General features: G+C 41.1%; 1 pseudogene; it reads left to right on the top strand.

The window, feature by feature from the left end:
* Positions 1 to 5,713: 5,713 nt before the first annotated feature.
* On the top strand, positions 5,714 to 5,817 carry LOC118013767 (annotated as a pseudogene).
* Positions 5,818 to 12,589: the final 6,772 nt, after the last annotated feature.

The following is a 12,589-nucleotide window of genomic DNA, read 5'->3' as shown; positions in this document are numbered from 1 at the left end:
ACTCAATAAATGTTAGGTTTTCCCTTCTGCTACTATATTCATGCATAATAAAACTGTTGATGAGGGACTGCTGTATTATTATACGGACTGCAAGTAGATAGGGCTTCTTCCCACATATTAAAATCAACTTCTTTCATATGTGAATAAACTGATCCAAATTATTCCATATGTTTCAGCAGAAGAAAGGAAATGGCTTTTTATGAAGTAGCATTTCTATTGAATTTAGTAATCACTCTACAACAAATTAATCTCTGTGGCTTGGTGAGTTGTTTCATATAGAATTCCCTTTGTGTCAGTGGCAAAATACCCAAATCCCCATTTTAATATGTTATGGGCCCATGTTCTTCATTCAAGAACCACAGATTGTATGCTATAGCAACAGGAGCCAATTCTGACCATGAACATGACTAAGCCAGAGAACGGTATCAGCATCAGTGACATCTCTTCAGGTCCTGCCTGTGACCCTAACAAGAACACTGTTTAAGAGGGGACAAAAAAAGAGTAGTGGAAAGACCAGGTGTAAGGACAAGGGAGGAGAAGGAGAAATAAGAGAATAGCACATTTCTTGCATGGGGATATTTATCAAATACTGTTCTTCCCTTACGCTGCAATATGCATGGGCAAGCACACAACACATGTCATGTACGTGCGTGCGCATACACATACACACACGCCTCTGCTCACCACTCATCCCTAGACTTAGATAATAGACAAATCTTTTGCAAGATGCAGCTCCCCCTACCCAATGTTCATTCATTCCATTTATGACAAATCTTTGCCTCAAAGATAAAAAACAATTAGAGAGTTGCTCCTGGAAATGAGAGGGATTGTCAGAGAAAACGTGCCATCCAGTAGTTATCTCAGTCCCCTTGCCATGCAGTGATCTTTTTTAGAGATGACTTGAGTCAGAAAAATCTTTGAGGGGGTGCCTGGGTGGCTCGGGTCGTGATCCCGGGGGTCCTGGGATGGAGCCTTGTGCCTGGCTCCCTGCTCCTCAGGGAGCCTGCCTTTACCTCTGCCTGCCCCACCCCCCCGCTCGTGCTCTCTCTCTGTCAAATAAATAAATAAAAATCTTGAAAAAAAAGAAAAATCTTTTTTTTTTTTAAAGATTTTTATTTATTTATTCATGAGAGACAGAGAGAGAGAGGCAGAGGGAGAAGCAGGCTCCCAAGGAGCAGAGAGCCTGATGCGGGACTCGATCCCAGGACTCTGGGATCATGACCTCAGCCGAAGGCAGACGCTCAACCATCTGAGCCACCCAGGCGCCCAGAAAAATCTTTGAGAAGATAAAAACAGAACAAATGAGGAGATTAATAAAGCAGAGTGGTTAATGTGGAGATAACAAAACATAACAGTTCAATTAGAGCCAGTGTTGTGCTGGTAAATGGTGGGGGTCGGGCCAGGAGCCCTGATATATAGAATTTGCCAATTTCCGTAGTGTAAATACACCCATCATAACGATTTCAAGTTTCCAAAAGACATCAACCATCTCACGAGATTCTTGAAAATGTAACAATTGGCTCTCCCAAGCGAGCGTAAGCTAGTTCCAGCACACCACTGATTATAACTATATGACCATATGGCAAGTCACTTAATCTCTCTGAGTTTCAGTTTCCCCTACTGTAAATCAAAATCACCATTATTATTATAGTACAGTGTATTTATCACAATCATCATCATCGTTGTTTCAATCCCACTTATAGCCACAGCTTCTATTTCTCATGCCAGAAGCTCCTTAAATCACATTCCAAAGTCTCTAAGAAGCACGATGGCTTTCCACCTCATGATTAGCAAAGTTAGCACAGTCCAATGTCAAAATCGAAGACTGTAGTGCCTATGGTAGAGCATCTCCCCAAATGCCCCTCAGTGATATAGTTTATCTCTAACCAGAGAGAAGGGAGGAAGGGGGGGGGAAGAAAGAAGGGAATGATATTGGCTTGATAAACCTATCCTTATTTTTCTGGTTATTTTCTGCTTCTACCCATCTGTCTCTCTCTCTATTAAATTAGCATTAACTGAGTACCCACTATGTGTGAGGCATTATACTACGCACTGAGGATCCAATGATGGGCAAAACAGGCAAAGTCACTGTCCTCCAGGAACCTACTGCCTAGTGGAAGGAACAGACACTGAAGGAAAGGAATAAAATACATGCAAATATATGGCAAAGGAGCCGGATCTAGACCAGGGATGGGGGAGGGGTACAAATGTGCTGGAGAAGGCTTCCCTTAATCAGCTGGGATCTGAAGGCTAGGCAGGAGTTGACAATGGACAGATGGATGCACAGAAGGCTGGTAGAGAAGCAATTGGTTGTTTGGGTCTGGAACTTTGAGGAGGGGTCTGGATTACAGGTACAATTTAAGAGTCAGGGGTATATGGGTAGAAACTGAGCCCCGGGATGCCTGGGTGGCTCAGTCAGTTAAGCGTCTGCCTTTGGCTCAGTTCATGTGGGATCGAGCCCCGCATCGGGCTCCCTGCTCAGTGGGAAGCCTGCTTCTCCCTCTCCCACTCCCCCTGCTTGTGTTCCCTCTCTCGCTGTGTCTCTCTCTGTCAAATAAATAAAATCTTAAAAAAAAAAAATAAAGAGGATGAAGAATACACTTATCGTGATGAGCACTGAGAAATGTATAGAATTGTTGAATCACTACATTGTACACCTGAAACTAATATAACACCGTATGTGAACTATACTAGAATTTTTTTTTAAAGATTTTATTTATTCATTTGAGACATAGAGATAGAGAGAGCATGAGCAGGGAGAGAGGCAGAGGGAGAAGGAGAAGCAGGCTCCCCGCTGAGCCAGGAGCCCGATGTGGGGCTTGGTCCCAGGACTCCGGGATCATGACCTGAGCTGAAAGCCATCTGAGCCACCCAGGCGCTCCTATACCGGAATTTTTAAAATAAATAAATATTTTTTAAAAAGAACAGGGACTTCAGGATCAAACTGACCTGGGTTAGAATCCTAGATTGGCTCCTCTCCACCTTTAATTTTCTTAGCCTCAAATCGGCCATCTATAAATGAGATAATTATAGTACCGATTACACAGTTGCTGTGAGGATAAAATAACATAATGCACGTGCACAGCGTCTGGCAAGTAGTAACCACTCAATAAACAGAAATTAACTAAAGAACCTACCACCAACCACAAACCCACTCCCTCACCCCACGCTAGTGAGTAGGCATGAGCACAACCAAGAGAACCCCTTGTCTTATACTGACACAGTTGAAATCCAGTCGCTCTTCGGGTACTATTTATAAGCCCACCGAGCCACAGAGTACATAAGTGCTTGGCAATTGGGAGCATGGTGTAATTTTGTCATCAAAAATTAGTTTCTCCCTTTCTTCCAGCTTGCCAGGGCAGCAGCTCCAGCCATACACTGCTGTGGAAATAACACCACCAGCCACCCCCAAGTACTCTAGTGGGGGGAGAGGTGGGAAGAAAACCGTAATTCAAGAGCTTTCATTTTAGAATTTTTGGAAACAAATTTTCTGCACGGTTGCATTCACAATGTACACGGTATTTTCAATAGTAGAAGAAAAACATATTTTCTATATATACAGGGGAAAAACAAATACTACACTGCAGGAATAAGTCACATATCAAAGTATTCAACCATATTTATTTTGTGATAAGGCTACTGAGACATATTCTGAATGACATTTAAGGACAGAACTTGTTTGGGAAATGGGCATGTCTTCACAGGATAAACTCAGTGGAGCTGGTTTTGACCTATATATGCAGAAATTATAACTGTCCTGATACTAAGTGCTATTTTAGCTTCTGACTAAAAATCAAATGTATGACTGAGAGCAGGCTTTTTTTTTTTTTTAAGTTTTATTTATTTATTTGACACAGAGAGAGCACAAGCAGGAGGAAAGGCAGAGGGAGAGGGAGAAGCAGGCTCCCCGCTGAGCAGGGAGCCCGATGTGGGGCTCGATCCCAGGACCCTGGGATTGTGTCCTGAGCCAAAGGCAGACGCTTAACCACTGAGCCACCCAGGTGCCCCTAGGTCAACATTTCTTTCCAAGGAAGTAATGTCATGGTGTGGCCTGACCTGCTTTGGTTTGTAAGAACTTAATTTCACATTTATCTTATGGTTGCCTATTCATGCATTCTAAAGACACATGATCAGGATGCCTGGGTGACTCAGTTGGTTAAGTGTCTGCCTTCAGCTCAGGTCATGATCCCAGGGTCCTGGGATCTAGTCCCGCATTGGGCTCCTTGCTCAGTGGGGAGCCTGCTTTTCCCTCTGCCTGCTGCATCCCCCGTTTGTGCTTTCTCTCTCTCTGATAAATAAATAAGTAAAATCTTTAAAAACTAAAAAAAAAGGGGGGGGCACCTGGGTGGCTCAGTCGGTTAAGCATCTGCTTTCGGCTCAGGTCATGATCCCAGGGCCCTGGGATCAAGCCCCGCACCAGGCTCCCTGCTCTGCCGGGAGCCTACTTCTCCCTTTCCCTCTGCCCCCCCACCCCCCAGCTTGTGATCTCCCTTTCTCTCTCTCTCTGTCAAATAAATAAATAAAATCTTTTTAAAAAAATAAAAAATAAATAAAAATTTTAAAAAAGACACATGATCAAGTTCAAATCCTACTAGAAGCAGAGCTTATACCTTCCTGACACACCTCCAGAAAATCATTACATAGTTAGCTCAGTTGGATATTCAAGCACTGCACAATCTGGATGCATGTGCAAAGAGGACTGGTTGGTCCCTTGCAATGAGACTAGAATTTTGAGAGTGGGATGTGAAGACCCTGTGGTACAAGAGAACAAGCCAAGTGTGTGAGCAAGACCAGAACTTTGCTGCATCGAATATTTCTGGAAATAAGTGGATCGATCACTGGTTGGGACTTGATAATGTTTTTTAAAGTATTATTATGTAGGGCACCTGGGTGGCTCAGTTGGTTAAGCGACTGCCTTCGGCTCAGGTCATGATCCTGGAGTCCCGGGATCGAGTCCCGCATCGGGCTCCCTGCTCGGCGGGGAGTCTGCTTCTCCCTCTGACCCTCCCCCCTCTCATGTGCTTGCTCTCCCTCATTCTCTCTGTCTCAAATAAATAAATAAAATCTTTAAAAAAAAAAATAAAGTATTATTATGTAAACAGTTTCACTGAAAAGGCATTTTTTGTAATGGGATTTAATACCAAGATGAAAACTGATACATGGCCAGTCAAATATTTAAAATTGACGTATTTCTCACTGTATTTGTTACCTGAGAGTCACTCAGTATGACAATACAAGAACATATTCTGTTCCATATGCCTGCGCTATGTTAGAATTTTCCTGCTTCAAGAACCCTGCAAATATTTAGCAGCTGCCCAAACTTAATTATAGTGGTGTTCCTTAAACTCAGTGAGACATTCTATACAGCCTGGTTTCCAGGGTTAAAATTTAGATATATGCTCTGAAACTTTTCATATAAAATCTAAGCTTGGAGAGATTTGTGTGTATATTTGAGTGTTAAATTTCTTTAAAATTACTACTTATAATTTTAGACTACAGAGCCCTAAAAGTTAAAATTCTTTTTTTAACTACACCAACTTATGGAAGGGTGGGGGGAGAGAATTTACATTGACATGAAATAGTATGTATTGATAGTCTTGCATTTAGTAAATTTTCATTAATATTTGTTGATTTGATTTTTATTCCTCATTACAAAATAATATAAACTTAGAGGATTTTGCCTAGCTGTAATTTTAATCATTAGAAAAATTTGATCGCTTCTCGGCCTTTTGGCTAAGATCAAGTGTAGTATCTGTTCTTATCAGAAAAATTTGAAACATGAAATCAGGTTTTTAAAAATTTAGGTCTTAAAATTATGGATTTGTATAAACAACATTTTTTTAGGGATGATAAAGAACAACGTGTTCTTATTAGAGGATACCTCGTGGTGTTGCCATCAGTGAGTCATCTATCACAGAACCCAAAGTATTTTCCCCAAAGAACCCAAAGAAACACAATAAACAGGTAGGTCACTGGTTCTGACTTTGTACCTAGGATTTTCCTGTAAACCAACTCTGAGGTTTGTTTTCTTTTTCAATAGCCACACATAACAATGATATTAAAGTTGGCCTCCCAGTTCCTGACATGATGGAGGACTTGAATGGGTTGCCAGCTCCCTCTCCTGAGCCCGCCCCCAAAAATGATCCAGAGGGGTGTATGTATTGAAGGAAGGAAGGCTGTGAGATCCCAGAATTGAAAATGAAAATTGTAAGAACTTCTTAGGGACCGAGAAGGTAGTTGGATCGCATTGTGGGGTCAGCGGGGGGCGGGCGCGGTGTGAGACTAGAGCCACCCATCGCAGAGAGAGGAATGGCTAAAGGTAGCTTTCCAGTTACACTTTGCAGTCTCGCCAACATTTTGCTGGGAAGATCCTTCTTGATCCTGGCACCACGGCAGGATAGGAAACAATAGGAACAGTACCATCAGAGGATGCAGGGTAACATCGGTGTAGGACTCAAGCTCAGCTGTCATCAAGAGCAGATGACCATAGCCATAGGCAATAGGCATTCCATCCCACTTCAATCGCATGGGTTAATTGTCTAAAACCCAGGGAAAAGAGCAATTCCTGGGGTAGAGGGATACGGAGGTTTCTTGAGGGTCACGGTCACTTGAGACAAGGGAAGCACAGCAAACATAAAGCTGAGATTAGGGGCGCCTGGGTGGCTCAGTCGTTAAGCATCTGCCTTCAGCTCAGGTCATGATCCTGGGGTCCGGAGATCGAACCCCACATCATCGGGCTCCCTGCTCAGCAGGAAGCCTGCTTCTCCCTCTCCCACTCCCCCTGCTTGTGTTCCTGCTCTCGCTGTGTCTCTCTCTGTCAAATGAATAAAATCTTAAAAAAAAAGAAAGCTGAGATTATAACCCAGAAGTTACTACTTACAAACTCAGAGATTCCCCCCAAACGCTCACACACACACACATCAATGGACAGTGGATGGTGGGAATTGGGTGGTGAGGGAAGTTACAGATAAGCAAGAAGCAAGAAGGGTGGCTAATCCACGTGGTAATGAATTAGAGTTGGAGACACGAGTGTAAACTCCTACCTTCATAGAGATACTGGTAGTTGCATGAGTAAAAAATTTATTTAAAATGGTGAGTATTCTGGGGGCACCTGGCTGGCTCAGTTGGTAGAGCATGTGACTCTTGATCTTGGGGGTTGTGAGTTCAAGCCCCATGTTGGGTGTAGAGCTTACTTAAAAATAAATAAATAAAAACTGTGAGTAGTCCAATGGGTTTTAATGTAACAGAAACATAAATTTTGTTGATGTTGATTTCAGATTCCACATTACAACTTAGCTTTAAGAAACTTTCCCTTGTCAAGTTTTGGGGTATTATCAAAAAAAACCCCAAAAACCTATCCATCCTTACCTAAAAAGGCTAATCAAAGAGGCTCCCTGGTGCACCCCTTCTGCTTCTCCCTCTCCCTCTGCCTGCCGCTCTGCCTACTTGTGCTCTTTCTCTCTCTGTCAAATAAATAAATAAAATCAGGCGCCTGGGTGGCTCAGTTGGTTAAGCGACTGCCTTCGGCTCAGGTCATGATCCTGGAGTCCTGGGATCGAGTCCCGCATCAGGCTCCCTGCTCGGCAGGGAGTCTGCTTCTCCCTCTGACCTTCCTCCTTCTCATGCTCTCTGTCTCTCATTCTCTCTCTCTCTCAAATAAATAAATAAAATCTTTAAAATAAATAAATAAATAAAATCTCTTTTTTTTAGATTTTATTCATTCATTTATTTATTTATTTATTTGACAGAGAGAGACACAGTGAGAGAGGGAACACAAGCAGGGGGAGTGGGAGAGGGAGAGGCAGGCTTCCCACAGAGCAGGGAGCCCAATGCAGGGCTTCATCCCAGGACCCTGGGATCATGACCTGAGCCGAAGGCAGACGCTTAACGACTAAGCCACCCAGGCGCCCCTAAATAAATAAAATCTTAAAGAAAAAAAATACAGGCTCTGCCTTCGGCTCAGGTCATGATCCCACCCTGGGATCAAGCCCCTAGTCAGGCTCCCTGCTCAGTGGGGAGCCTGCTTCTCCCTCTCCTGCTCCCCCCTGCTTGTACTCGCTCTCTCTCAAATATAAATTAATACATAAATCTTTAAAAAAAATTAAAAATTAAAAAAATAAGAGTCTCCCTTTCCAACTTCATTTCTGTGTGAGCCTGAATTATTTTCATGTATTTCAACCAAACCATTTATTGCAACAGATTGACTATAGAAGCAGTCATGAGAATACAGCTGTCTTGGATTAACCCAAACATTAAAGAAATTTGCAACAATAAAAAAACAATGCCACTTGTTACAGTAAATTATTTTTTGCTTTGAGAAATTTATTTTTTTATTAAAAATGTTACTGTGTTGACATGTAATGGACTTACAATTATTATATTTACCATGCATATGATTAATCAGTGCTTTATAACTTTTTCAGTTTTAATTTCCAATATGATAAATAACAACTGATATAACCCACATGAACCAAAGCTCTCTTGGGTTTTTGATAATTTTTAAGAGTTTATGGGGCACCTGAGTAGCTCAATCGGTTTAAGCACCTGCCTTGGGCTCACGTCATGATCCCGGGGTCCTGGGATCCAGCCCTGCATCGGGCTCCATGCTGAGCATGGAGTCTGCTTGTCCCTCTCTCTCTGCCCCTTCCCCTGCTCGTGCTCTCTCTCGCTCAAATAAATAAATAAAATCTTTAAAAAAAAAAAAGAGTGTAAAGTCTTAACACCAAAAGTTTGAGAACTGCTGCATTGCACCAAGATGCTTCCCATGATGGATGATGGGTATTAAAAAGAGAAAAAGACAAAGAGCTTGGCTTACTGTACTAATGCCACAGTTTCAAAGAAAAAAAGTACTTAGTATCTGCCATGCAGTTGGTACAAGCCTAACTTATGGACAGAGGCACACCTGTGCTCATGAGCATACACCTCACCCTCCCCAAGGAGCCACTCTTCTCCACATCCCCTCCAGTCTCTTCTTTCCTCCATATTGTTACTTCTCTGCCATTAAATAAGGATATACCGCTCTCAACGTTTTCACTTCATACCACTGCCTCCTCTCTTTACCTCTCTCTCTCATCCTCTCTCTCTCACTACCAAATTTTCTAATTTCCCCCTGAGACTTCCTCTTTATCACATGGATTATTTAGAAGTGTGCAGTTTAGGGGCGGCCTGGGTGACACAGTCAGTTAAGCAACTGACCCTTGGTTTTGGCTCAGGTTGTAATCTCGGGGTCCTAGGATGGAGCCCCCCTTGTCAGGCTCCAGGCTCAGTGTGGAGTCTGCTTAAGACTCTTTCTCCCTCTCCCTTCGACCATCCCCCCACTCTGTGTGCTCTCTCTCTCTCAAGTAATTAAATAAAATCTTTAAAAAAAAGAATTAAAACCATTAAAATGGTTTAATTTCTAATTGATCGGTGATTTTTCAGTTATCTTTTTTTTTAAGATTTTATTTATTTATTTATTTGACAAAGCGAGAGACCACAAACAGGGGGAACAGTAGAGGGAAAGGGAGAAGCAGGCTCCCCGCCAAGCAGGGAGCCTGATGAAGGGCTCGATCCCAGGACCCTGAGATCACGACCTGAGCCGAAGGCAGACGCCCAACCATCTGAGACACCCAGGCGCCCCTCAGTTATCTTTTATTTTTTAAAAAATATCTTACTCTTAAGTAATCTCTACACCCAATGTGAGGCTCGAACTCACAACCCCAAGATCAAGAGTTGCACGCTCTATTGACTGAGCCAGCCAGGTGCCCCCAGTTATCTTTAGGTTATTGATTTCTTGCTTAATTCCATTAAGGTCAGTCAACATATTTTTTATTATTGTAATTCTTTCATACCTGTTAAGATTTGTTTTATGACCCAGGATGTGGTCTATTTTGGTGACTGTTGCATTTGCAGTAGAAAAGGATGTGTATTCTGCTGTCATTGGGCAACATGTTCTATAAATGTCAATTAGATACTGTAGGCTGATAGTGTTGTTCAGTTCTTCTATATCCTTGCTGACAATATAGTCTACTTATTCTATCAATCACTAAGAAAGGAGTATTTACATCTGTAACTATAAATGGATTTGCCCATTTCTCCTTTCGAGTCTGTCATTTTTTGCTTCTGTATTTTGAAGTTCTGTTTTAGTTGCATATACATAGAGAATTCTTTTGTCTTCTTCATGATTCTTTTATCATTATGCAATGTTGTTCTTTATCCTTGCTAGTTTTCCTTGCTCTGAAGTCTATTTCATCTGATATTCATATAGCCACTCCAACGTTATTGTGATATATATTTTTTCCCATCCTTTACCTTTTTCCTTGCCTGTTTTATTATATCTAGAGAGGCTTTCTTGTAGAAAGCATACCTTTGAATCTTTTTTATAAATCCATTCTGACAAACTGTGTCTTCTAAATGGTGTGTTTAGAGCATTTATATATAATACAGTAATTGACATGTTTGGATTTAGGTCTACTGTTTTATTACTTGTATTCTTTTTGTTCCCTCTGTTTCTCATTCCACTGTTTCTCATTCCTTTGTTTCCCCTCTCTATCGTCTTTTGCATTATATTAATCCAAATATATTAATTATCTTATATAATCACATATATATTTTTAAAAGATTTTTAAAATTTTATTTTAGAGAGAGAGCGTACATGAGGGGGTAGGGGGTAGGGGCAGACAGGGAGGGAGAGGGATAAGTAGACTCCACACTGAGCACAGAGCCCCATGCAGGGTTCTATCTCACGACCTAAATATATACATATATACCTAAATATATACATATACCTAAAAAAATTACATACATTATATATATATATATATAGGCTCCACACCCAACATGGGGCTTGAACTCATGACCCTGAGATCAAGAGTCACATGTTCTACCCACTGAGCCAGCCAGGTGCCCCTATATTAATTACAATAGTATTGCTTAGTACTCCATTTAAATTATCCATTGAGTTTTTTATTATATCTCTTTACATACCTATTTAAGTGGTTACTCTAGGGATTACCATATACATAGTCAACTGAGCACAGTCTACTTAGAATCAATATTTTACCACTTCAAGTGAGATGTAGAAACTTTCCATCATATAGGTCCCTTTACCCTCCTCACTTTGTTGTACTTGTCTTATACATTTCATTTCCAGACATTAAAAATCCCATCATTCTATGTTTTATTTTTTATTGTTGACCTTCATAATATTCTGAAGAATCTAAGAGAATAATCATTTTTTTGAGAATAATCATTTCTTATATTTACCCAGATATTTACCATTTCTGTTGCTCTTCCTCTATTCTTTTTTTTTTAAATTTTTTTTTTAAATTTATTTGACAGAGAGACAGTGAGAGAGGGAACACAAGCAGGGGGAGCAGGAGAGGGAGAAGCAGACTCCCTGCTGAGCAGGGAGCCCGATGTGGGGCTCGATCCCAGGACCCTGGGATCATGACCTGAGCCGAAGGCAGACACTTAACGACTGAGCCACCCAGGCGCCCCGTGCTCTTCCTCGATTCTTGATATTCCAAGGTTTCCTTTAGTATAATTTCCTCGAGCATTTCTTTTGGAGCAGGTATTCTTGTGATGAACACTCTATTTTCCTTCATCTGATAATATTTTTATATTACCCTCTCACTCCAGAAGGATATTTTTATTGGATATAAATTTCTGCATTAACCGTTCATCTCAACAGCCATTTTTAAATGTCTTTCTTGTCTCCATGGTTTATGAGAAGAAATCAACTGTCATCGTATCACTATATGTAATGTGGCGTTTTTCTCTGTCTGCTTTCTGTTTTCTTTTCAGATTTTTTAAATTTATTTATTTAAAGAGCACAAGCCGGGAGAGCAGCAAAGGAAGGGGGAGAGAGAGCATCTCAAAGAGACTCTGTGCTGAGTGTCAAGCCTGACGTGGGGCTTGATTTCACAACCCTGAGATCATGACCTGAGCCAAAATCAAGAGTCGGATGCTTAACCGACTGAGCTACCCAGGTACCCTGACTCTGGCTGCTTCCAATATTTTTTCTTCATATTTAATTTTGTGTAGTGTGATTATGATGTGTCTGTATGTGAATTTCCTTGCATTAATCCTGGGTGACATTCACTGAGCTTCTTGAACGTGTGAGTTCATGTTCTTTGCTAAATTTAAAAAGTTCTCATCCATCATTTCTTCAAGTATTCTTTTTACACCACACTCTTTTTCTCTCCTCTGGGATGGCAATGAAACAAATCTTAGACCTTGTGATGTTGTTTCACAGATCCCTGAGTCTCTCTGTTCATTCTTTTTCAATCATCTTTCTCTGTTTTGTCCATTTTAGATATTTTTTATTGATCCATGTTCAAGTACACTGAACTTATCCTCTTAAAACTCCATTCTGTTATTGACCACATCCAGTAAATTTCCTATTTCTTTTCTTTTAGTCTTTATTTTAAAATCTTGTTTGTGTGATATAAGTATGGCCACTCTGGCTTCCTCTTTTCTTTTAAAGTTTATTCATTTTTTTAGTGATCTCTACAACCAATGTGAGGCTTGAACTCACAACCCTGAGATCAAGTGTCACATCCTCCACTGACTGAACCAGCCTGGCACCCTGTAAATTTCTTATTTCAAT

The sequence above is a fragment of the Mirounga leonina genome, unplaced genomic scaffold (assembly GCF_011800145.1).
Source record: "Mirounga leonina isolate KUSES-001 unplaced genomic scaffold, KU_Mleo_1.0 Mir_101664, whole genome shotgun sequence".
Classification (NCBI taxonomy): domain Eukaryota; kingdom Metazoa; phylum Chordata; class Mammalia; order Carnivora; family Phocidae; genus Mirounga; species Mirounga leonina.
Note: the sequence above shows the minus strand (reverse complement) of the source record. Positions and strands in the feature narration are given on the sequence as shown.